We start from the raw sequence: 25810 nt of genomic DNA, 5'->3' as shown, positions 1-25810 counted from the left end.
CCGAAACCCCAAAGCCTCCCTAAAAAGGCCCCCAACTTCTGTGTTACCAGGTGGCCCCGCTCTGAGCCTGCCGAGGGCGAGACATGCTCCTGACAAAGCACATACCCTTGTTTTGGGGCCGAGGGATGCTGGTGTGACTGGGCAGAGAGGCCCGTAAGGAAGCATACCTTCCTCTTCCTCCCCGCCAGCTGCCCTGCTCCCGCAGCTCTCCGACTCCTGGAGAGGATGGAAACTTCCCGGCTGGTGATGCCAGGCGGTGGCCCAGGAACAACGTAGCTGGAAAAAGAAATGGCTTGTGGTAGCTATGCTCACTCGGCCGACTGACGTTCAGCCCCCAGACCCCTGCCAAGCGTAATCTGCATTGTAAAAGTTAACTGCAAAAGAAAACCAAACAAATCTGAGAGTGTTCATGCATAACTCATTTTTCTCACATTCCGTGTTGCTTTTTTCCTTCTGGTTACTTCACTGAGTTACAGTAATGCTCTGGTGGATTCTCCCTTTATACCAGTTTACTACTTCCTGGGCTACAAGCTGGTTTTTTTTATTTTATTTTTTATTACTCTGAAGTCCTTTAGCTGCAACAGTGCTACTATTAATATTCCTTTTTAGACTTTTTCAAAGGTGGTACTGTAACTTGTGTAGTATTAAAAGTGTTTTAATGAAGAATGTGTGATTTATTATTTTTTTTTCAAGCACACTTCCATGACTCTTTTTTTTCAAAGATATTTTTTCCTGGCAGATCACCTGCACGGTGCTTTTGTTGATAGCTGCTGAACTAACCTGTTGCTGTTTTTCCATTATTTTTTTTGTACTTCTGGCACTAAGTGTATGGAAACAAGGAGCTTTAAATACTTCTGGGACTATTTTATGTATAAAAAAAGAAAACTCAAAAAAACTATAGTTGCCCAAGTGCAATTTTTTTTTTTTTAATTTCTTTTAATACCATTTCTGACACTTGGTTGTGAACAGGCAGCAGTGTGGGGCAAGAAGGGGTGCATGGAGCTGCCGGGTGCTGCCCTGTGCCCGGGGTCCGGGGGTGGGAAAGGCGCTGCAGAAGGGAGGCTTTGACCGCCTTTGCAGTGGCCTCAGAAAACCTGGTATGTTTGGGAGCTCTTTTTAGATGTGCTGTAAACCGGGCCATGGCAACCGCGTGTTTTTATGAGCTAGCACTTAGGCAAAGGGTATAAATACATTTGAGAGTGCTCTCTAGTGGCTTGTTATGTCAACAGAGCCCCTGGATCCTTTCCTTCTGCGCCCGGGCCAAGCCCTCCTCATCCGTTCTGCTGGCGGGCAGCCGCTCTCGGTGGGACAGGACAGGATGGGATGGGATGGGATGGGATGGGATGGGATGGGATGCTGCTCCGGAACACCCAGCCAGCCGCTTGCCCTCCCAGAACGATGGCTCGCCTGCAGCGGGGTGCCTGCCCTGCCGGTTGTACCCGCTGCCCGTGTCTAATGTGCCCCCCAATGTGAGACACCCCGTGTGATGTGCAGGGTGTCAGGGCGCAGCTGCGCTCCCCGCACGACGAACACAGCCTCTCCTCAGGCAGGAGGAGAAAACACTGGATCATGCAAAAATTAATGGCACCCGGAATAGCTGAGCTTGTAGTAAACCAAGATGTTTGTAGCCCCGGCGCCTACCGCTTCAGCACCTGCATCCCCATGACAGGGCCACAGGTGGGAGGCGTCCAATAATTAGGCTTGAAAAGGCTCAACCCTTAGCATTTCATGTTTTTCCTCCTCAAGCATTTGCATTTAGGCAGCTCCAGCTGCAGCTTTTGAAAAGTAATTAAAACAGCCACCACCACCACCTTTCCCCAAGTGGACTCTTGTTCATATGCTACGGTCCAGCCTAGTATAAACTACATCTTCAAGCCTGTGCTCCCACAGGTAATGAGGCAAGTAAAACAATAAATAATAATAAAGTAATTAAAAAAAAGAAAGAAAACTTTTTTTCCTCTGTTGAAACAGAAGGTGGGTCTGGGAAACACATGGATTCACCTTCTGAAGCGGGTGCATTGCAGCAGGTGGCCCCGGCTGGCTGGCTCGCTGGATGGATTCCATGTAGGCCAGCGGGACTCCTGAGTCACCCTCCTTCCCTTGCCCTTTGTTCCCAGGAGCAGGACGCCTTTCCTCTTCCACAGCCCAAGGTCAGGCAGTGCTCCCAGCAGATGAATGGAGTGCCTGCTTATCCACTCCATCACCCGGGGCTGCCGCTCTGCTCCTGAGGTAACTCTTTCACTGCCTTCGGGCAGCCTCTGGAGCAAACCACGAGCTTTGAGCACCAAGTGCAGGGATCAAATTTGAATCGCTCAGCTCCCTGAAAGGCTCCCGAAGCCTCCCTTCCGGGAAACAAGAAACACTGCTATCTCCCACAGACATCTCCTAGGTGCACGCTAGCATCCGTTTGTCTGCCGTGCTTGGTTGGCATAGGTGAGCTGAAGATGGGGTGGCAACTCTGCAGTTATTTTTATACCGCGTCACCTAACTTTGCTTTCTGCCACTTGAGAGCTTGTTTCATAGAGATCGGTATAGCAGAGTACATGCTAAAACCCAATCCGCTGCCGCAAGGGGAAGCCCCCTATAAAATAAACTCATGGAGAAGCCAGGCAAAGTCGACAAAAGCTTCCCACTGTAGTAGGTGTTTCTTCCTCCCGTCACCTCTGACTCGGCAAACACCGCAAGAAGCTGCTCATCAGCTCCCACCCCCACACAGTGCCGGGGCAGGGGTGAGAACCCACCCTGCCCTTCACAGCACCCGGCCGTGCCCCCACCTCGGGGTACCCCTCCCTGCCCCCCCAACCCCCCAACCTGCTGCCACTTGCCTCCGTGGTCCCCAGCCCCGGGGTGTCCCCATCCCATCCTGGGATGCCCTGCCACTAGCCGCAGGGCAGCAGGGTGCCCTCCTCTGCTGAGGGCTGTGGCTTCCCTGGGAAATCCTGGGAAACCTCCAGCTTGCAGGGAGACTTCAGCTGCTGCCTCTGGGAAGGGCATTCACTCTTCACTGCAAAATTGCCAAATATGTATTTTCTTTTACCCGTTTCCACTATAAAACACTTATTCTCACCTCCACCCCTGTCCCAGAGATGCCTCATGCCTTCTTTTTTTGTTGTTGTTTTTTTTGGCAACCGTTTGAAAACAAACAGAAGATGAGTAACCAGAGATGAAAGGTGTTATTGGTTCACCAGGTCACTTCCTTGCAGTGGGAGACAATTCCTCCCGTTCCAAAGTGCCGGGCCAGAGTGGCTGGCTGGGGGCTGGGAAGTGGGCAGGCGGCGGGGGGCGGGGTGGCACCCCAGCCACCCACTCACCCGGGATTGCAGGAAGGCAAGCTGGACTTTCCTCTTCTCCCTTCTGTGGTTTTGGATTTCTTCTTCTTTTTGCATATTTACAAGCTGAAGAAGGCCTCATTATTTTTTTTCAAATAGATTCCCTTAATTTTTTTTCCACCAGAAATCCAGGTTTTCCCCAGCCCTTTTTTTATAGAAGTGTCATATTCTCCAGCTGTCCAGTAGAAAGTGAACTTACAGATATTAGGCAACAACTGCATAACGGAATGGGACATTTAATTTTGTCCAGACTATTTGCAGTTTTTTGGCTTTTTTGGCTTAATTCGATTGCTGCTAAGCACTAGGAACAAATAATTTTCTCTTCTAAGATGTATCACACCTCAGTTCATGGTTAGAAAGCTCAAAAATTGGGCTACTCTATGAGAGACTTCAGTGGGAGCAGGGGGAAGGTGATGCTGAACATCACCTTTCTTTCCCTTCACAAAAATCAGGAAATAAACCAGCTCCTGCACACTGACTCATCATGCCTTTGCAGATCCTTCTTCATGCATTGCAATGAAAGCAAATCAGCACAAGCACTGTGTTTTCCATTACACTTGCAAACTTATTTGGACTGAAATAATTTTAAAATAAACCCCCACACTATTTTTCCTGTGATTTTGTGGTGGTGATTGAATAGGGCTCAATCCATTTTCTGTGTGAGAATACAGTGAGGGCAACCTCCCCTTCAGAAATTACAGAAGGAAAGCGTTTTTTTCCTTGCAGAAAGTACCGTGCTATCTTTATTAACGCTGGGCAACAAAACACTTCATACAGTAGCAGTGCATGAAATTCCACCAAATTGTGGGTAAGAGGAGAAGAGCAGAAGTTACTTGGTGATTTCCTGAAATCCCTCTCTTAACGATGAGGCTTCCCAGGTAGTGAACCCTTCTGGGAACAGCCGGTGAGTTCTGGGGGGTCCGTCATTTGGCCTGCGGCCACCCCTCGGGGAGGACTGCGGCAAGTGCTCTGCAAGTTTTATGTGATCCTGGCACGGGTGGAAGGTGCGGACCAGCAGCCTGGCCCGGCCATGCTGCCTCCCGATTATCTTCCTAGCAGGAACATTTTGAACAGCAGCGGCAGCATATGTTTCTTCATCCTGTGTCACAAAAGTTTCCTGACATTTAGTGTTTTGGGGTGGATCCCTTCCTTTTCTGCGCAGAGTGCCAATTTCAGGGCTTCTTCTGACAGGTAACAGTCCACGAAGTGCAGGCGTGGCACTGATATATCTGGTTTGTGTAGGCAGGCTTCCAGGCTCCCTTTTTAGCTGCTCCCTGGCTGCAGAGGGATGGGGTTACCTGCCCTGGAGCCTCCCCTCGTCCTTCCCCCCATGCCCCTGCTGCCAGCGCTGCTTTCCTCGGGGGACCACCTTTAGAGGTGCCTGTGGCTGTCTGAGAGCATTGGGTTTGGGCCATATTCACCTTTCTTACTGCGTGCAGCCTCAAGGCTCCTTTAAGTTCTTCCTGATGGCTCCGAAGAGGTGCTGCAGCACTGCCTGTTTCATCCCGATGGTGACCAAGGCAGTTCAGCTAGTGGCTCGCAGGCTGTGTTTGGCCTACCAAAGGCTATGCATGCAACTACTTTTGTTGGCAGGAGGCTTTCTCTTCCTTCACTGGGCCTAATTTTATTAGAGGTTTTCAGCTCATGCATGAGAACTTCATACAAGCCCCTCCAAAAGCTGTAGCAGCGCTCAATCGTTAGGAAGAGGTACCGGTGCCGCTCCAGCACAGGCTTCTTCTGGATAAGAAAGGCAAAGGCAAAGAGGGGTACCAGCTGCATCTGAGGTTGTTGCAGGTGGAGCCAGCCTGCGCCTCTGAGTGAAATGTGTGTTTACCAGCTTGTCTTGAGTTCCTCCCCTAAGCAAAACCCTGACTTAGGTCAGTGAAAGCAGGACTGCAAGACCTGTTCCTCTTTCATTTTGTCCCTTTTCAAGAAGGTGACAGTAATGAAGCATCCTTTCTGTTTACTGCTTACAGCCAAAACCCACTATCGCTTCTGTGAAGCAGTTTGCACCTGACCGGAGTTAAAAACAAGCCTGATTTCAAAGCAGAGATAAAGGACTGCAGTGAGATCAGCAGCTTTAAAAAAAAAAAAAAAAGGCTAAATTAGGTGCCATCCATCCCTGCTTCTGCCTGTTGAGTGTGGGAGCTGGAAGCCAGCTGGTCTAATTTGCTCATCACTCCCTTGAGCTAAGTCTCAGGCTAGCACCAGGGATGGGCTGGTGACAGCAGTCTGAATTTAATCCCTCTTGCTCAGATGGTACACAGCACACTCCTTCGGGTGCCCCTCCTCCCATCACGTTTCAGTAACCACGCTCTGGGTTTCACCACGGTACCCACAAGTGTATCAGTTAGGGTCCGCATTGCCAGGAGCTGTTGCACAGAGCCAGGCAAGAGTGGTTTAGGCAAATGGTAAGCAATACTTGTGAAACAGAGTTAGAGTCATCTGGATTTCATTTGCTTTTAAAACAGAGCTAAGAAAGGCAAAATAAGGTGAATTTACTCTCCAGGCAAAAAAGCAAAGCTCATCTTTCAGGCACTCAGTTGCTGACCCTTAGTTGGTTTAAAAAACAAAACAGAAAAAGCGACATTTTTCTTTTGCAGTCTGCCCTCCTTCTAATCCTAAACTGGAGTCCATCCTGCCAACAGGTCTGTCATTGACTTCACTAGCTCCGTGGGAGCGTCCCCGTGGGTGAAGTTACACCACAAGTGCAGAAGAATCAGGCCCTAAATATAAATGACGAGTTACAACACACACAGTTTTGCTCTAATTATTTATAAGAAATCATTTCATTATAAATAGGTTTTTCGGTTAAATGTATTGCTAGCATTACCTTATTACTTATTCATAATTAATTAAATCATAGTGGATTTCTGTGTTATTATCATTTCCATATACTATAAATAATTCAGAATAAATGTTGGTTCTTTCAGGGTACTTTGGATGTACAGATAAGGCAACGGAGCAACCTGGGCCTGAGCTGAGTGAAGCTGCTCTGTCCTCAACTTTGTCACAAGCATGTCTTTAGGAAAACTGGGAGGGGAAGGGGCAAAGGGTGGCTGATGAGTGAAACAAAACGCTGGTTCCTGTTGTCAGCGTTGCAGGGCTCCTGGCTCCATGCAGGGCATCTTCTGGCTGCTTTTCAGAATAACCAGAAGGAAGTGCAGAGCTGTAGGGGTGAAGGACTTGAAGCTGTTATTGATCCACCGATCTGCCTTTTCTCCGCAATATTTGCTTCCCTTGAAGCATAGGGAAGGGGAGGTTGTTGTCACTGCCAGCTTGATTGGCCTTTTAAAAAACGAACACAAAATTTTGTTGGAAAATTCACATTTAAACTAACTTTAGAAATGTGTTTCAAGTTAATTTACCTGGGAAATGCAATCCTTACTCATGAATAACAAGAGAAACTCATCACGTTTCCAAGCAGAATCTCACATACGCTTTAAGACTTTGCTTATTGGTACTGGCATCTCACTGGTTTTTAATAGGAAGAGCTGAGCAAGTTTCTTGAAGCCATTCATTACTGTTGCTGTTTCCTTAGCAGTGTCTTAATGGGAAAGAGCTTTGTGAGTCCTGGGATGCAAGCCGTCTCAGGATGGTGGAGGGGGTGGCTGGACTCTGGCAGTGGGGTGTGCTCCATCACTGCTAAGCCCATCGCGGAGCTGGTGGAGGCAAGAATTGGGGCGAGCGGAACAAGGTCAGGCATGTGGAAGGTGTGGTAGAGTCAGGAATTGCTTCAAAGTTGAGGAAATTAAAAGAATAAGCCCAAGAACTGAGCTGAAGCAGTGAGCTTCATGGGAATCACTGGATACGCTCCCTAAGTGATTTTCTGGCTGATGGCACGTCTGTGCTGCACATGTGGAAATGTTGGCATAGCACGGCCGTGGGGAAATCACTCGGGAACAAGGCTGGCACCAAGATGTGGCTGGCTGGAGCAGAGCTGTGTTGAATGAAGGAGCCTTGTGGCTGGTCTTCTCCATCTCATTTCCCATCTAGGGAGAGGAGGGGAAGCGCCCAACAGCTGTGCAGGGCCGAGGCAGAGCATTTCGGCATGCACTGGGCAGGGGAGTCTTGCAAGGGGATGGCACCACTTTCATCAGGAGAGCAGTAGAAGGCACCTCGTCATCCCTGGAAAAGGCCTTATCAGAAAGAGGAGCACCATCCTGCCTGCAGGTAGATGAGCGGCACCGTCGAGCCCTGGGAAGCACGGGCTCCTGCCTGTGCTCCCTTCCTTCCTTGCTCAAAGTTTGTGGAGGAAAAGAAGATGGAGGTGATGCCAGCAGAGAAAGGAGTGCATGGATTGGAGCCCCTCATGCAACCTATGTTGTAGGAAATGGTTACGGTGCCTCTGCATTGGTTCAGCCACAGAATCTGTGCGGTTGTATGCCGCATATTGGCATGCAGCTGCCTGACTTTCCTTTGGCTGTAGTCACCCGGCAGTGGGTAGGTTTCTTATAGATACCTATTTAATAGAGCTGCCCTCGGTTATTGGCAAGTTTGTTGGACGCAATCCTCTGCAGAAGGCTGTTGGATGCTGGAGACAGCTCCTCTCCTTCTGTCCCCTTCATGATGCTCAGCCAGGGCTGAGTTTGCTCCCAATTCCTGGAGCACAATGGAACGTAGGCTCCCTGCAGGACAGCCGGTCCCTCTCCAGCTCCTGTGGGATGAGCAGCAGCTCCCCCAGCCATACTCTGGCTTTTCTTCCCCCGTGTAAACACTGGCTGTGCTGGAGTCGCCACAGATTTACGACAGCATGGCTGAGGTGAGGACCTGGCCCCTGCGAGTTTGGAAGAGCTCTGCAGGGAAGGAGGAAGAACGCAGGAGGAAGCAGGGGGCCTCCTGATGAAAGAGCACGGCTGGGTTTCTCCGTCTGGCAGACGGCACTGAAACTGTGTTGTTCTTGTTCTGGAGAGTTCCCCAACCATGCTAGAGGGTGGCACAGGGGAAGGAGCTGCAACATGATGCCTCTCAGACTGAGTGCAGCCAGCAAGAGCAGCAGCTGGGGCCGTTCACTCTATTCTCCCCCTTCTCACTGTGCTGGAGACTCTGAGCTTTGTGTTACACCAGTCGTCTGTGGCAGTTTCCTGAAGGGATGAGAGTGCTGAATATATATATATTTTTTTTAAAAGGAAATTATTTGTCTGAAAATTAGTGATTTGGACATGCGGATTTTTGTGTGGAGGTGCATTGCTACCCACTGCGATGGACACAGGAGACCTGCTGTGAATCCCAGGCAAGCAAATCTTGCCATGTTACTTTGGGGGAAGCGAGCTCTGCCTCTGACTTTCTGATATAGCCATGACCTGACCATGACCATGACCTTTTTTTGGCTGCTGGGTGCTACCAGGTTGTCCAGGTAGTTGATGAAGGGGCTGCGTGTCAGTGGGGCACCCTCCCCTATGGTCCCCTCTCCCTCCCCTGGGGACCGAGGCTGCAGACCCATGGGCAGCAGGTTTGACATGTTGAGGTGCCCCAGTTCACAGGGAAGCTGGTGGCAACCAGAGCTGCAGTGACCACTGGTCCCTCACCCTTTTTTATTTTATTTTTTTAGTTAAAAGAAAGGATACTCTTTATCTAGCAGGTCAGGTCCCTGCTGGTGCGCGAGGCCCCTCCTCCCACACCTCTCCTTCTCAGCTCAAAAGGGTTTTGTCGCTGCCTTGCAGTGTCCCAGCCCTGCCAGCACCCCACACATGGCCCATGAGCCAGTCGCAGCCACCCCAGGCTGAGTGAACCCCCAAAGGTGGGACCTGCCCGTCCTCCCAGCTGTGCTTACGCTGCTGCCAGTGCAGCTGGCAGGGCAGAGGCAGCCTGCTCTGGTGGGGAGCTGCGTGTGCGTGTCTGTGCGCCAATGGTGGCACAAGGGAAGCGGTGGCAGGGTGAGACCAAGGGAGGGAAAGACTGCCTGTCTGTGCAGCAGCGTGATGTAGGGCTGGCTTCAGCTCATGGCAAAACCTCCCTGTGGTTCTCCTCCCACCACTGTCCCATCACTACAGCGCACCCGGTGCAGAGGTGTGGGCTCAGTGAGCCCCTTGCCCTCTGGAGCTCAGAGGGGGTCCCCAGCAGAGCCGGCCTGCTTTCCCCTCACCATCCTTCTGGGTGAACTTCCATCTCCTATTTTTTACCTTTTGAAACAGATGGGAAAAATGGGGTCTTAAGGTCACTAACCCAGCTGCGTCCGTACAGAGGCTGGTCAGCAAGGGGGTTGGAAGCTGTGTCTCCCCCAGGTCCCAGGGAGCCCTGGCTCCCCTCCGGGCACAGCATTGCAGGCAGGAGCAAGCAAACGAGAAGAAATTGCCCTGACTTAGCAAGAGGTCATGCAGAAAGATCCATGCTGGCAGACGAGACAGTGTGCTAAAGATAACTGTTTGACAAACTATATTTACTCTCCCTTTCTGGGAGGACTTACAGGGGATTTGGAGCATTGTGCTAATATAAGCCATCCAGTGCCTGCGGTGGAGGAAGCGCCTACTCTGGGCTTCTTTGCGCTTGTGTCTTTACAAGCCATGAGAGGGGACACTGCTGAAAATAGCCTTGTCTCCTAATTGTATTCTTGGGAATGCTAATCAGCGGGCTTGCTCTTCCCACCAGCAGCAACCGGGCAGAAATGCTGTGTGATCAAACGCAGCTGCTCCTCTTGCCACTGCCGCCACCATTTCTCTCGCCAGCAGCACTGGCTGTCCCTGCCCCTGTTCCCCCCCAGCCTGCAGGGCGGGTGACCCATCTCAGCAGCTCTCGGAGCCAGGGGAAAGCCCGCTGTCCATGTTTTCTGGGTGTTCTGGGAAACCTCTGTGCTGGAGCTGGCTTTCTGCCTCCTAGAGCTCCCCACCTAAACAAAGGCAATGGGGGCTAGTGCCAGACAAAGGGGCGAAAGAGAGAATCCTCCTAAACAGTCGTGATTTTTCAGCCGATATTTGGTAAGCTTTCCACCATGCAGGAAAAGAGGCACTTGAGATTTTGAGTATGCAGTAACCATGACAAATACAGAAGTACAAAAACAGCTCTAGGCAGCTAGAAAGAACAATACCGAACAAACAAATTAGCCATCTGTACCATCTCTAGCTCCTAAAAGTAAACATAAACACAGACCCACACTGAAAAGGACTGTACTGGTAATAAACCAATTAGCTCCACCAGCCCTTGGAGGCAGCAGGGGGTGAGGGGTAGGGACCAGAGGAGCAGACATCTCCCTGTCACCCTTCAGGTTGGCTCTCTGGGCTCCCAAAAAGGCTGGGGAGTGAGGATCAGCTCACCAGAGTGCTCCCCCCGCGAGTGACAGCAGGAGTGACACCATGGAAAATCTCGACCTTGGAAGGCGGGGGGAGGAATGGGGGGGATGTTCAGCGTTCACATTTCAGAGACTTCCTTTCCCAAGCCCCAGCCAGTGAGGGTCTTGTGATCCTTCCTCTCTCCTCTCCTTTGGGCGCAGCAGGGTGTTGGGAAGGTTATAAATACAGCAACTGTTTGCTCTAATCCATCTCTGTCCATGGGGATCAGTACTGCATCAGGCTCCTCTTTCCTCACTCCCAATTTATCCCTGATTGACTTGCCCATCCCATGGCCACCATTCATAACCCTCAGCTTGCCGCATTTCTTACCAATGTCTCCTTGTATGCCAAACACCTGCAGAAAGGTGCCTTAAAAAAAATCATCCTTTTAAGATGGAGAGGCACCAGAGAGGGTGGCTGGGGGCGAGGTGTAGCAGGGCAGCCCTTTTGGGAGCTTCGTTCCCCTCTATTCTGCATGGTGGGTGTCTTACCCCAGAGAAGAGAAGGGGGGAATGGCCATTTAGTAATTTTGTAATAAACTGCCTGTGTGTTGTGGGAGCCTGAACCCTTCCACAGAGTGTGAAGACCAAGACATTTGCCCTGCAAAGGACCTCTGCTGTGTACCTAAGGAAGGGAGCCAGACCCTTAGCGATGCAAAACAGCCACCTCAGAGGTTAGTGCATGATGCTGCGTCCCACCAGCTGGGAAAGGACTGGGATGAGAAATGTCTCCATGGACACATCTCAGGGCGTTGCTGACTGCCTTCCCCCTTTGAGTCCCCTAGGCTGTTGCCAGTAACGTTCGAGGGCTGCTCCCCTCAGGGGATGCCAAGACCAGAGGCTACGCAGGGCACGCTTGCAAAGTTGCATCGCCACCTCACTGCCGGCGAAGCCTGCAGGCAGGAGCTGCTGTTACTGTAAAGATCTGCGTTAGCTGTGCCTAATTGCATCCCTTTAGGGAGGGTGCAAGTGGGTGAAATTCGAGTTGGGGGCAAGGATTAGGAGAGCGATGCAGACTGGAGGAGAAAACAAACACACCCATGAAAGGGCGGCATGCTAAGCCTAAAATCTGTCACTGTCAGAGAAGAGCTGCAGCAGCATCTGTCTAATAGCACATACCGATGGGGTAAGAACTCTTTGTTGGTGCGTGACCTTCAAGTCATTGCCAGGAATAGATTTTGGCTCCAATTTCAACCCTAAGTAAAGCACCTTCTCCTGTCATGATTTGGAAGCTGAGGTATTTCGGTTTCCAGAAACAGAGCTCGCAGGAGGCAGCCCGACGGCCCTGGCTGCTGCAGGGCCCTGCACGGCAGCGGCTCCGGAAACAGAGGGCTCTGCACTTTGGGAATGACACAGGGCGAAGGGGCTCGACGGGCTTCATCCCCCCGCCCCTTGCCATCACACAGTGGCTCCCGTGCACTGTCTAGCCCTAGCTGATAATGCAGCTCCACTTATTCTCCTAGTCTGCAAGAAACATGGGGGGGGGGTTTCAGTTTATTCGAAGGACTGAGTATTTTTAACAGTATCATTCAGTTGTTGTCCCAGGCTCTTGCTGCTCATTTCCATACCAGAACTCTGTTTCTTTCCAAAGATCCCAAAGCCCAACAGCTGAAGGGAGCATGGTTTCTGACAAGAGGAAGGCTGCCTCCCCTTCAAGACAGCAGAGATGCAAGGTGGGACCCAGGGTCCCGAGAGCCATTTATTTATTTTGCAGGGCAGCTGTTACATTCAAACCAAATTAATCAGGCCTCCCACTTCAACCCCCTCTCCTCAGCCTATTTTATGAAGTTGGCTGAGAAACACGGGGCGCTCGGCCCTTAATGGAAAACGGCAGTCCGGTGAGTGGAGGGCGGCATGGGGGTCACAAACCCCCTTTCAGGTGCCACTGCCCTGCCCTGCCAGCCCTGGGCACTGCCACTACTGCTCCCCTCCCCCTTTCTGGGATGGCAGCGTTAGAAGGAAACAAAGCACAGTCTGTTCTGACAGTAGAGAGGGCCCCCACCCTCAGCAGGGGTTTCAACGGCACATAGGAATGGGGTCCTGGCTCCCTTGCCTCTGCAAACTGAGGTCTGGATTTGCTTCTGCAGAGCTGGCAGCTCAGGGTGGGCTGCAATGCAAAGGTCACAGCCACGCACGGGCTGTGCTTCGTCAGCGGTCTCCACGAGCAGAGGCAGCATGCGTGTGGTTGGGAGAGGGAAGGGGTGAGAACAGCACGTGCAGGCCTGTGCACACTCTGCCTGCCCTCTCACAGGCCAAAAGTTCCTGAACCACCCCCAAGAAGAAAATATTTCGCTGAACATCACCCAAAATGAGAGGTTTTAGTTCAGTGGAAGGCTGTGTCTGATACACCTCTGGAGCCTGGGGAACTAATGCGAGAATCAGGATGAGCTCTTGAGAGTCAGTGCTGGCAGTGCAGGGGGAGGCAGCTGCTTTTACTGGTGGTACTTAAATCTCTATACCTTTAGGAACATTTTCTCTGCTTGTTTGAAATATCATTTCAGCAGCCACGGAGGACAGTGCAAGCCTTTTGGTGCTGGCTGCGTCTGCTCGCTCTGCCCAGCAAACTCCAAATCACAGGGGATATCAGCCACCACAGAGGTAGCGCGGCTGGCTGGTGGCGTTCCAGAAACAGAGGAGCAGGCTTGGAATGGAGAATATTTCCGAGGACTGTTTAACTTGGTAGACTTCAGCACCATGAGCTGGCTTCCCACAGGTGAAGAGCACACTGCTGCTTTACGGACCCACCATGGCAGCCACTTGCCTTGGCTGGTCAGGTGTAGCAAGGCAAGGCAGATCAGAAGCCGTCAGGACAGATCAGGGAGGTTCCAGATGCGCTTTGCACCACCTCTAATGAGCATAAGGTGTGTGGCAGAAGTCCACTGTGTCTCATAAACATGCTTCTTCCAAGTCACTAGGAGGAAGCTGAGCAAGGAAAGCCTAGCTGTGCTGTCTCCCCGCTGGGAACTCTCATTTTCCAGCAGTGGCGGGGATGGGTGCTGTCATCTGCAGCCCCGTGTCTCCTGCTGTCATTAGGATGTTTAGCACATCCTGAGATCTGATTTTCTTCCTGCAGACGATGCATGAGCATGCCAATGAAATCTGGCATAACGGGAGTGGGGAACAAGATGCTCTGTGCACAGAGCCTGCAGCTGGTAGGGGGTACAGTGACATCTGAAGTCTGTAAGGATGTTGTCAAAGCTGACAGAGCACCAAGCCTGTGTAGCAAAAGAGGTAAGGCCTTCGTAGGTACCTGGTTTAGGGCTAATATCTTACACCCAGTAATGACTGTGGTGGTTTTGATCCATCCAAAAGCATTGTATGGGATTGCTTGATTTACAGTGGGTTGGCAGAGAACAGGAGGGGTGCTCAGGAGGGGTTTGGGGGTCCCTTTTTTGTTGTGGTTTTTTTTTTTTTTTTTTTTTTTTTTATAGAAACCACAGCATTTCTTTGTAGTACTGCAAAAAAACCCTGAAACACTTGAAACTGCCTGAGCTATTGGAGCAGAAAACCTAACGCTGCTCCCGGTGCCGCACAGGAGCCTGCTCCTCCCGGGCATCTTCAGAGCCTGAAACCCACAGCAGCAGGGTGCCGGCTGCAGCCACCCGCTTTAGTGGCCACAAGGAACTTTTTTGTACAGGGTAATTGTCAAATATGCTGGGTTTGGTTTATTACCACAGCCAACAGGCATGGCAGATGCCTTACAGACCCGTGAGATAGATAAATCCTGGTGGTTAATGCTCTCCTCAGTTCCTGCCCAGGCACGGTCCAGATCCATACATTTGGGTGGACAGGAGCTGTGTTGTCAGGATTTTCAGAGCTTGTAACTAACTCCTACATTCATGCCTTTTAAGAGATCTGCTCTCCCAGGCATGCGGTTAGGGTAGGTTTGTTCATCCCTCAGGTCTGCCTTCTTCAGTGTGAAAGAGGTGGGAGCAGGAGGAAAGGGAGGAAGGAAAACTTTCTGGTTTACAGATCGTTACAAAGCTCCTGAAAATTAAACTATTTTTCATATGTAACAAACTGTGCATGTCCTGTTCAGCAATAAAAACATCAAAAGTAGTACTAAGAACTAATGTGGGCTATAAATATTGACTCATATTCATAATATTTTCGTAGGGCCATTGTAACTAAAATATAAATGGAGTTTTTATTTTAAACATTCAATATTAATCAAATGGTTATGAAAGTACATAGCAAACAACTGTGACATACTCATGGCCTAAATAATAAAAATGAAATGGGTGATGAATTCCTGTGAAAATTTAATTTGCAAAAGAAAGAACATTGCATTAATAAGGCATAATTATATCATCAAATATTTACCATTATTTGCTGGAATTAATTTTATTTTTATTTTACATAATAAAACAGTGGGTACATAAAGCAGCAGGCTGGTTCCCTTCCACACTCTTTCTGTGCCCCCAGGTCGTGCAGGCAATACACTTGTAACTCGGGTTTTGCTGCTTTGTTTCACTGTTGTCCTCTAAAGGCTCTAATGCTGCAGTTAAAAATCTGACATCTCGTCTTTTTTATTACTCAGTACACACCAGTACAGCTGCTGTTTCAGTCCACACCTCTATGGGGAATAAAGTGGCCCTATATCTTTCGCAGCCCCAGGTAAGCGGACGAATAACGGTTTCACAGGGGCTGTCTGCTGGGGGCTGTCGCACAGCAGCCACCTTCACTTCTCCAGGGCTGGCTGCTCTTTCCCACCACAGAAGCTGTGAGAAGACAGAGCCCCGCGGAAGCTGTCAAGCTGATGTCCCCCTCCATCCAACAGCCAGACCAAGGCTGCCAGCAGGGCTGCGTTTAGCAGAAGGTGACACCAGCTGATGGCTGCCCCTCCACCCGCCGTGTTTTATTCCTAGTCATTGTGCTGAGGTTGATTTTCTTCCTACAGGTCTGCCAGCCGAAGGGACTGGGACATTTCCTGAGGTGCTCCTGCTGAAGTGTAGGATCCTGATGGGACTGCCATGCAAACAAGTGCTTGGAGGCATACCTGAGCACCTGGGCAGGGTCAGCAGGGAAAGGCTGGCCTGGGGTGCAGGGCTGTGGTCATCTCGAACCGATGCCCTCCCTTCCAGGACGGTGGGTTTTCCACTGGTTTTCACAGCGGTTGCTGCCACCTGGTTTTGTGTTGCACTTGTTTTAGACAGCCTTTGCTTGTGTCAGCCAGTGCTGAGAGACTCAGTGGGTTCTTGGGGTTTTTTTAGGTTAATTTGGAAAACTTCCCTGATTATACATCTGCCAGTGTAATTTACATCTCTGAGGATTGGGTTGATTAGAGAATCAGTGAGAATGATTAATTTTATTCATTGACGGCAGGGCTATGAGTGTGCTGCAACCTGCGACTGAACTGATATTTGCTTTAATTGTTCAGCTGGGTCCCTGGCAAGCCTGAGCTGAAGCTGCACAAACTTGCTCAGTAAACATTTCTGGTAGCCCGAGCTTCAGCGGTCCTGCTGAACCAAACCAAGCCCGGCCTGTCTTCTGGCTACAGGCTTGAGGTCCAACACCCCCACACATGCACACACACGCATGGGAGAGGATTTTGAACTTTGGACGGAGGCATGCCTACGTCAGATGTGAGGTTTTAATGCCTGGTGCTGGCAGCAGCAAGCTGCCGAGCGTGGGACGATGTGCTTTACCCCCTGTCTCCAGGGGGCTGCCATCATCGGTGGCAAGTCCATGTCCCTCCTGCATCTCACAGGCAAGAGCGCTCACTGCCCTGGTACTGGAAGAGGTTGGAGAGAAGGGAGAGAAGCAAGCAGGCAGCGCTGGATCATGCTGCTATTATTTATGTAATTAACAAGGAAGCTAATGGGGCAGAAAGCACGCTTTACAATCTGTGGGTACCTCCAGGTGGGGAAGCACGCTTTGCAAGCTCTTTGGAGGGCTAGAAATCAAAGCGGTCTTGACAAATGTGAGAAATGGTCTGAGATCAATAAAACAAAATTCAATACAGGGCAGTGCACAGCACACATGTAGAAGAACTCAGGCGGGTAACGATGCCATGGGGAAGGGCTGGGCTGGCAGCTGCTGAGCAGGGGAGGTCCAGGTGAGTGGCAAGGCAGCAGCTGGTGGTCCAGGACAGGGAAGGGGCCAACAGGGAGGTGGTCGTGCCAGATGTAGGGTTGGGGAAATCACCATTTCTCCCTCCTCAGGGCTGATCCAGGTGGAGGACGGCATCCCACTGCTCCAGGGCCAATGAAGGTGAGTGTGGAGGAGAGTGGGGCATGGTGGTAGCCTGGAAGACGTGGCTTACAGGGAAAGGTTGAAAGAACTGGTTTGTCCAGGCTGGAAGAGTAGAGGATGAGGGCAGATGTGGCAATGTGTCAACTATATAAGGATTGCCATTAGACTAACTAGTCTTTGGGTAGACAAAGAAGGTGGTGAGCTGTTTCTCAGTGAGAGTGAGCTGGGTTAGAGCTAAAGGAAAAACATGCTGTAACCAGCAGCGGTAAGAACAGCCCTGGCGGAGGGCTGTTCCTGTCACCGAAGATATTTTAAAAAGGTTAAACAAATATCAGTCGGGGATATCAGACAGGAAGAGAGGGCAGGGGAGGGGAAAGGGGGCTGGATGATCTCTGGAGGTCCCTCGAGCCGTACATGTCCACAACTGCTGTCATTCAGGTTGGGACAGTGCCCAAAATGTATCTGGTGAATTCCACACGTGTCCAGAGTGACTCCTCGTCCCAAGTTGTATGTTGTCCTAAAATGGTCCTTGATTTTTGCAGAGAGGTCATGCCTCTTATAAAATGGGATATTTAGGGCAGCAGCAGCACCTGCATCCCCAAAAGCAGGGGCCAGATTCTTAATATTTGAAATTGTTTTCTGCAACCTTACCTCAAGCCTGGCTGAGTTTTACACTCATTCAGATCAAAGTTTCTCTACTGGCATGACTACAATGCCTGCACTGCCAAAGCTAACATATAATACAAATTAAATGATAAGTTGTATGAAATTTTGTTTCATCTATATCCAACACTAATATTGTAAGATGTAGAACCCTAACCTCCTTCCTCAAAAATAAAATAAAATAAGAAGTGCCAAAAAAGAGCTGCCAGGAAGAAAGCAGACATTATTCAGCATTGTGCTGGGCATTAGCTTAACTAGGAAAGGGGGGTGAGGTTAAGCTGGATGAAGCCGATGTGCAGAATAGGTCAAGCTAGCCAATGATGTCAATATAAAAGGCTGCTGTGTCAGGCATGGGCTAGTTAAGTCAGGAGACTGAAGTACAACGGACTGAGGGATGCCGGAGCTAGAAGGCTGCATTCAGATTAGGAAAGAAAATGTCTTCAGGTGTTCTTATTTCAAGCTCAGCTAAATTCACTCACCTTTTCTAGTCCCGCTTTGCGGATGTGCCCTATGGGACCCTTGACAGTCTGAGCTACGCTGTGTTGGGCAGCGTTCATCTTCTCCCTGTGAAGATGGATCAGAAGGAGCACACACACCCCACCGTGTTTCACTATTCATTATATATTTGAAGAGTCAGACCTTCTGTGAGGAAGGAGAACTTAAACAGAGAGAGGAGTTGGGCATCGTGATTGTACGGTGAAACAAACAAAAATAAATAAATCCGGTTTTGCTACCTGTTATCCTTGCTTTAAGCAACCTCTGCCCAGAGCCAGGTGGTAATTCCCTGGCTCGCTTGTATTTCTGCCTGTCTGCCATCACCTCTGCTCTATTTCTTGCTCTGTTTCCCCAGTTGGCCAGCCTGCGCACCAGTGCCTTTTACGGCCGGGCAGGGGAGGCCAGGGCTGCGGCTGCCCACCCCCACCCTGTCCCCGCTGCCCCCAGCCCACCCGAGCCTGCTCGCACCCTTGGGACAGGCGGCACGGCCCTGGGGAGCTGGGAAGGGGGGCGGGCGAGGGGGGTTATATTTAGCTCACCTAGGAGGAGCGCTACGGCATGACATCAGCCTCGCTCACTCCTCGCAGCCCGGCTGTGCTCCGCTGCCCCGTGCCCGCGCCCTGGCTCCGGGTCCCGGCACCGCTCCCGTTACCCGCCTCCTGCTCTCGCCTGCTGACACAGGGGTTGGTCCTGAGTGCGAAAACAAATGGCTGAGGACCCACGTGTGCCGCTTTGCACAGGGCAAAAGCTAGAGCAAGCCCTGTCACTCACCCGGCGGTATTTTGGCAGCATCGTTGGGTATCAGCATGGGTTGGGAATTTCAGTCCCTGCCCGTCTCCAGTGACAGGCCCCGGTGGCCCCAGACACGCTCTGGCTGAGCGCAGCATTTACCGATGGTTATTCCAGGGCAGAGAGTTTTGCAGCCACAAGAAACACGTTCCTGTGGGTTTATCCTTCCAACTTCACTGCCGGCAGCGCGACGGGAATAGCCATTCCAGCCCCTACAGCATGGTGGGCTGCGGGCACCCGTGTCCCGGTGCAAGGCAGACAAGCCCCAGCTTGTTTCACCCCCCGGGCTGGAGGCTTTCCCCTCCGGGTGTCAGCTGGGAGCGGTGTTTGGGAGTCAGGCTCTTTTCTCCTCCTGAATCGGGGCTATATTCGGCAGATGCCATGGTTACCTACCAGGTCCTTAACTGTAAGAGCCGTCTGGCCCAACCTAAGGAGCTGAACACAGGCAGTGAAACGAATACTTCATATTTTTGAGATTAATGAAGCTTCTTTCACGTGTGACACGGATGGCTGGATTTTTGGCAGTGCTGAGCACCTATGACTACTACCACATTCACTCAGAGCACGTTGGCACGCAGCGCTCTGGAAAATTAGGCCATGTTTCTCCAGTGCAAAAGGCTTGTTGATGTGTGGGATATCAAATGTGTGAAATTATTTACACTCTGCTTCTTAATAACAATAAAAGGATGACTCATAATTACTTTCTGAGAATAATAAAATCCTAGACACAATGCTTCTTGCACCGTACAGTGAATCTGTACAGCACAGCGTATTAAATGCTCTCCTTTATTACAGAATAGTGATGTCTAATAACTCCTGAGCTCAAGTTTCACCACAGTATTTATAATTCACATCCATAATAACATTTTCCCATTTAACAGCCTGGGGCAGACACCACAATGCGTTATATAGCACGGGTGCAAATAATGAAGATAGGATGATGTCATTGTGTAGCGTTCCTCCTAAGCAATCTAAAAATACTCTCTCCCACTTTCCCACCTTTCATCATCGAAAGCTCCTTCCCGCCTGATGCTTTTGCACTTGTTCCCATGGTAACAGCTTCTATTGTAGCCCAGACCCTCATGCAGATGTTGTCATTGATCCAACACCTTGCGGCAGCTTTGATGGTGCATTGTCTTGTTTCCTTCTCTCCTGTCTCTGTTCTCCCCCAGCAAGGGTGGGTTGGGATGCTTCCTCCTGCTCAGTGCCTTTGATCTGAAGGTGGAAAAGGGGGAATGTATCATTTAGGTTTTATTATCAATCCTATTCCTCCTTGGTGTGCTTTCTGAAAGCTAAAATAATACGCTGTGGAGCCAGCTACAGGTTTGCTTGTGCAGTTATTAAAATGGGTGCCTTAAATAAAACCTCTGGAGGAATCAAGAGCGATTAGCATTGGGAGACCCTAATTAAAACCTCTCTCTGACAGGGCACGGAAAACTTCAGTTTCATAGGGGGATGCTACTGCTTTACTGCTTGATCAGAGCCTTTCCCCCGCTCCTTTTTTCTTTCTTCTGGTGTGTCGTGTCCCCCCCCCCGCCCCTTAAGTGCCTAGAGAAGTTTCCACATTTTGGCTGTGTTCATTGTTCAGGCTCTCCCCACCCAGGCTTGTCGCTCCAGCTTGGCTAGAAAGGAAAGGGAGGGAGGCGGCAGAGCCGTGCTGGAAAAGCTGCACTGTGAATTACTGCCGAAATGAAATGTAGCTGTAAGAAAAAAGCAGAGAACAAGGAAATTCTGCTTAATCACCTATTGTCTGCAGTTGTTTTGCATTCTTCACCTGTCACTCCTTGCTGGAGTTGGACGTTCTCCTGATGATGAGAGCCTGACAGACGGATGGTAATGAATGTGTAACTGAAGACCTGGGCATCTGCATTATTTATTCACCTAAAGCAGGAGCTGCTCTATATTTAGTGTATGATGTCAGTGTCTTGTTTGCATCCTTAGAAATTGGCAGGGAGCTACATCTCACATGATATATGAAATCACTGATAAATGCTTCTTTTCACTGAAAGAAAAACAGCTTAATAAATGCGGCCTTTTTCTGCTTTCATCTCTTCCCTCCCCACCACACTCCCTTTTCCTTCTGGGATTTGTCTCTCAGTGGCAGAGCTCAGCAGCATCTGTGAAGTGGAAATGAGCAGGCAGTACCGCAGATCAGACTGGGGCTGTGGGTACGCTGCCCTCCCAAGCCCCCCTCTGCTCCCCCCACCAAAGTCCTGGGGCTCTGCCAAAGACCTAGCGGAAGGGAAAAAAGGGAGCGAGGGAGGACGGAGAGCCTCTTCCTCCTCTGTGCAACACAGGCTTTGCGGGATGCTGGTATTCCTGGTATGTAATGAGTTTCAGTCGGGTTCGAGCAGGCGGGGAGCAGGGGGGATAGGCAGGGCTCTCACGCGCTTTCCTCGGCGCAGAAATGGCACTGTGACGGATACGAGCAGTTATCTGCCTTGAACATCTCCTTAGTGCAAGTGTCCAGCAACAAAACCTTACATTCATGCTTTCATAGGGGAAACGCAGCCAGGGCGTTTTTCCGACATTGCTGTGAAACCAAAGGCCATGCAAAAATAGCAAGTTTGATGTATAAAAAATTAGATTGGGGTGCCAGATCTTCAGCTGCTGTTGCCTGGCAGGGCTCCGCCGAATTTCCATGTAACCAGTTCATGCCAGCTGAGGGTCCTTCATTCAAATGTGGGGTGAGTCAGGGGGTAAAGAAGCTCCGTGCAGCTCCTGGCTCACAGAGCCATACCCACCCTGACAGCTTAGGGCTGGTTCTCTAAAGCTGGCAGGTGCCATGATTTTGCAGCTTGTCTCGGTTCTCCATGGCAGCCATGGCAAGACCTGTAGGGAGCTGCAAATATATCATCGACAGATCCCAAGGCTACAGTTTGGGGCCTGAGTGGGTTGCCGCTTTGGCCATCACTCAGGTAAAGAACACAACCTGCTGTGGGGCCAGTGTCCTCAGCAGTGCCAAGTGAGATGTGAGAAATAAATTTGAAGTAGGTGATTGACCCACAGAAACAATCAGACCGTTCGCTTCAGTAAGGATTTCTTGCAGTGGGCAAAAGCAGTTAGCTTGAAGCCGAAGATTTACCCTCCCTACCATTTCCCTACCAGGGTTTAAGGTAACGGCTGCCAAAGCGGAGCCCGTAAGGAGCAGGAGGGGGAAGACGTAGCTTTGCTGCAGAGCTGCTATGCTGCAGATGAATGACTTTGCCTGTTTATTAAACAAGCCCATTCAAGCTTCCGCTCCACAGCCATTTGCTTGATGGGTTTGAACAATAATGAACTAGGATTAAAAAAACGCTGCCCCTGAGAAATTCAGGCCGCTCCAGCAAGTGGGATCAAATAAAGTTGGTAGTATCATGTGGCCTGCTAATGTTCAGAAATGACATCCATGTATCCTGAGCTTATTCAAACCAGCGTTTTGCTTTGGTTTTGGTGAATAGGGCGACCTGCAGGTTAAGCATCAGAGAGACATTTGGGAGGAATTAAACAGGGAAAGGTGGGGATGGAGCACGAAAGGAAATTCTTTCAAAAGCTTTAGCATAAAACATGCTTCTATAAAAGAATATGTGAGACAAGGTTTTAGATGAGACAGTTGTCCTCCCAGGAAAAACATCATGAAGTTGTTACACAGAAACTCGTTAAAGAAAAAAGTCAGCCGATGCCACAAGATGATATCTCAGTAGTCCCAGATGTTCGCTGTTCTGGGAAAGAGGAGGAAAGATTACTTGCAGAAATTCACCCTGTGTCAGCGGGGTACTCAAGGAAACTTGGAGTATGTTTGTAAAGAAAAGAAAGATGCTGCTTCTCAGAGTAATATAGGCAGCAGCCATAAATAGCTGGCTGCCATTGCAAAACGCTGAATGGATCTTGATGGCCGAACTAGGCAGGAACCAGTACAATGGCTGCTGTGGGACTGGGAATTAGGAAACTTGGGATCATTCCTGATCATGTAATGCATTTTCTGTTTGATACTGGGAGATCCCAACAGCCATCTGCCTCTGTTCCTCAGTAATACCGGAAAATCACTTCTTCCTTTCCCCCAAGGTCGTGATCCTTTGCATGTTAAACATTGAGGGCTGGGGTGGTCTCTCGCTGTGCCTCCACCGGCTTGCTCGGGGGCAGATGCTCTGCTCTCCATGTGGGCTTCAGTCATAGCCATGTGGCGACTAAGGATGACCGCTTATGCTTGGGCCACAGCTTGTAGAATTGCCTCTCACTCCTATTCTGGCAAGCTGCAAGGAGACAATCTTGCTGGTGTCTGGAGACTGCTTTTTTGGGGGCAGTTTTATTGCTGAGAGACCACGGCACAGATGTGGGAAGGGAGGGGGACCCCCACTGACAGGACCAAAGGATGACGCTCCTGAGCCCTCCCAGCAAGATGCTGGAGGGATATGGGACATGGCCAGGTGAGGACCTGTGCCTGCTGTCACCCCCAGCACTAGCAGCCATCCCGGGGAGTTGCAGCCAGCACAGTCCCAGCTGCCGCCAGGGCAGGTGGCAGGGGATGCAGAGCCAGCCATGGTAACCTCCAGGTCAGCTGGTAAAGCAACTTTTTAATGCACGCCCCCCAAAATTGCCACTGCAATCAGCCCTCAGCCGCTAGGAGTGGTAAGGTGGTGTGTGCGGCTGAGACACAGAGCCGGGGGGCAGAAGCAATGGCTGTAGTCTCTCGCAGCTTGCTCCTGGTCGTCTTAAAGGTTGTGCGTGCAAGGGAAAAGGCGAGAACTGCCTGGCACGCAGGCAGGAGTGCAGTGCTTTAACTGGCACCTGGAGCAGTGGGAGCTGTCGTGGCGGGGTCTGGACCTGATCTAGCCCAGCCTGCAGTGGCGCATTTCCCACCACCGGCTGCAAGCCAACATCACAGCTATGTGACATACAGACGCGGCACTCAAAACACCTAAGCCAGTCTTACTTCACACCTTTCATTATTTCAGGACGTGTTGCCATAGAGGTTCTCATTTCAGCGTAGCAGTCCCCTGTTCCACTGCGGCTCAAGTCCTGACCGTGACTTCAACATCATTTAACAGCCAAGGTGAGAGAAGGCTGAACTGACAGCGGGCTGGGCTAGCAGGGACATCGGCAGGTGGCCCTACTAAGTCCACTGGGGGGGGGGGGGGGCGAGCTGAATCAGGAAAGCTGTGATTTCTTTTTTTCCTCCTCCAGCAAAACCTGGCAGATAACCTGCAAAGCTTTGCTCGGGAGCAGAGGTGATAGAGAGGGTGTCCAGTGGATGCAGCCTTCGTATCTTCGCAGCGGTTCCCTGGAGCATGAAACTGCTCTCTCCAGGCTGAAGCTGGCAGGAGGGGCACCTTACACTTGCCGGTTTTGATCAGAGGATCTAAGGGCCATCCAGCATAGAATCTAACTCTAAACCCACAAACAATCAGTTAATTTTGGTGCTCTCAAATTGCCGTACTAAAGCAAGAGAGATAGGTGCAAAGATAGGATGTCAGTGGCGGAGCTGGGAGGTTAAGCCAGATATGCCGAGTCTCTCTCTGGGGCATAACCAAAGCACAGCCCTTCCTCTTTGGCCCGCAGCAGTTGCATCTTAAGGCCTGTTAATCTGGATCAGTGACAGAGCTATTCTCTTCTAGCGGGTCAAAAGCACTTTTCACACATTTTCACCTGTTTTCTTAACACAGCAACAACCTGAGTACCAACTACTCAAGCGAAAGGCAAGTTGCTCTGGTTACTTTTCATCTAATATCCTGCTACAGCTGAAGGTGCTACTGAGAAAAATACCTACATATCCTCAAAGTCCCTAAACCCAAAGCATTTAACAAGAAATAATCCATTAGTGACCCACCATTCCCTTGCATCCAGAACAATTTCCAGCCGGAATCCTCTCAACAATGGAGTGATTCAAAACTCACAGATGTTTCATGAAGATTTTTTCAGAACTTCTAGTCAGATGGATTTCACAAGTGGGCTCTGTTTGCCATCAGACAAATATGATATATACTACATTCACCTTTACCCATAAACCACTCGAATGAGGCTTCATCAAAGGAAGTATGCTTTTCATCATGCTTTTTACTGGCAACAGAGCTGTGCCCAGAAGCACTTTGTGCTAAGTCTTTTTCTTGTAAATACTTACAGGCTTATTGCTCATCCTCCCTCATTCAGGACATGGCGGGGACTCAGGAAGAGGAATGACATTTCCACACAGTTGTTGGTGTGGCCAGTGAGGAGCCTTTCTCAGACTGGACTGGGGAAGAGGAACAGCTTACTTCCCCCATACTTTTGGAGCTCAGCCTTACTTGCAAATGTGATGTCCTTCAGTGTAATCAGTTATTCTCTTGTTCTGAGCTCTCCTAAGTGCCTGACTGACCTTCACTGTCCCTTTAGCTCTTTGTCCCTCCTGGCAACAGATAAGATAAAACCAGTCAATGTGTTGGAGAGCTCTAGCAGATCTTTCCTGTGTCCATTAGCTAGCAGTTGTTCCCTGACATTGTGTTGCCTACTTGTCCAACTTTAGCTCTGATTGATGGAAGCTGGAAGAAGTTGTTTGAACAGATACGGTGGCCCCATGACATGGGAAAAGGCAGGGTCAGCTTAAGCTCACTGGTGTAAGAAATGAAGTGATGAAGTGGTCATCCCTTGCATCTTTACTGCACATGTAAGGAACCAGTTTGGGACCCTTCCCCTGTCTCTTGGCTGCTGGGGAACAGAAGAAGGTATAGTGGGACGTGTCAGGTTTGTCTTCCCTTTCCCCTTACCCTTCCTCTCAGCCTCATCTCATCTGCCCTCCCTGTGCTTTCCTGCCCTTGGTCTTCTTACGCCTCTCCCCTAGCTCTTTCCTAATAAAGACCTTAAACCCCACCTCTTTTCACACTGATCATGGCACTATGGTGGTGTTTGCAAACTCATTTTATGTCCCCTCTGCTTCATTGTTCAATCCTTTTTATTACCTTGTCTCTCTCAGATCGCTGTTCAGGTCAAGGACTGCCCCGTGGTTCAGACCTGTACGATGCCTTGCCAAGTGCAGATCCACTTCCACCTGGCCCCTGCACACAGCCACAGCAGAACAGAGGAACCCCACACCCGTCCCGATCCGCCGTACAGCTCAGGAGCA

At 50.3% G+C, this 25810-nt stretch overlaps 1 long non-coding RNA gene across 1 annotated transcript; it reads left to right on the top strand.

The window, feature by feature from the left end:
• Positions 1-20806: 20806 nt before the first annotated feature.
• On the top strand, positions 20807-25134 carry LOC130151934 (uncharacterized). The gene is made up of 3 exons (XR_008822810.1): positions 20807-21057; positions 23670-23767; positions 23899-25134. It is a non-coding gene; the product is annotated as an uncharacterized LOC130151934 (long non-coding RNA).
• Positions 25135-25810: the final 676 nt, after the last annotated feature.

The sequence above is a fragment of the Falco biarmicus genome, chromosome 6 (assembly GCF_023638135.1).
Source record: "Falco biarmicus isolate bFalBia1 chromosome 6, bFalBia1.pri, whole genome shotgun sequence".
Classification (NCBI taxonomy): domain Eukaryota; kingdom Metazoa; phylum Chordata; class Aves; order Falconiformes; family Falconidae; genus Falco; species Falco biarmicus.
The sequence above is the reverse complement of the archived record's forward strand: the minus strand, read 5'-3'. Positions and strand labels throughout refer to the sequence as shown.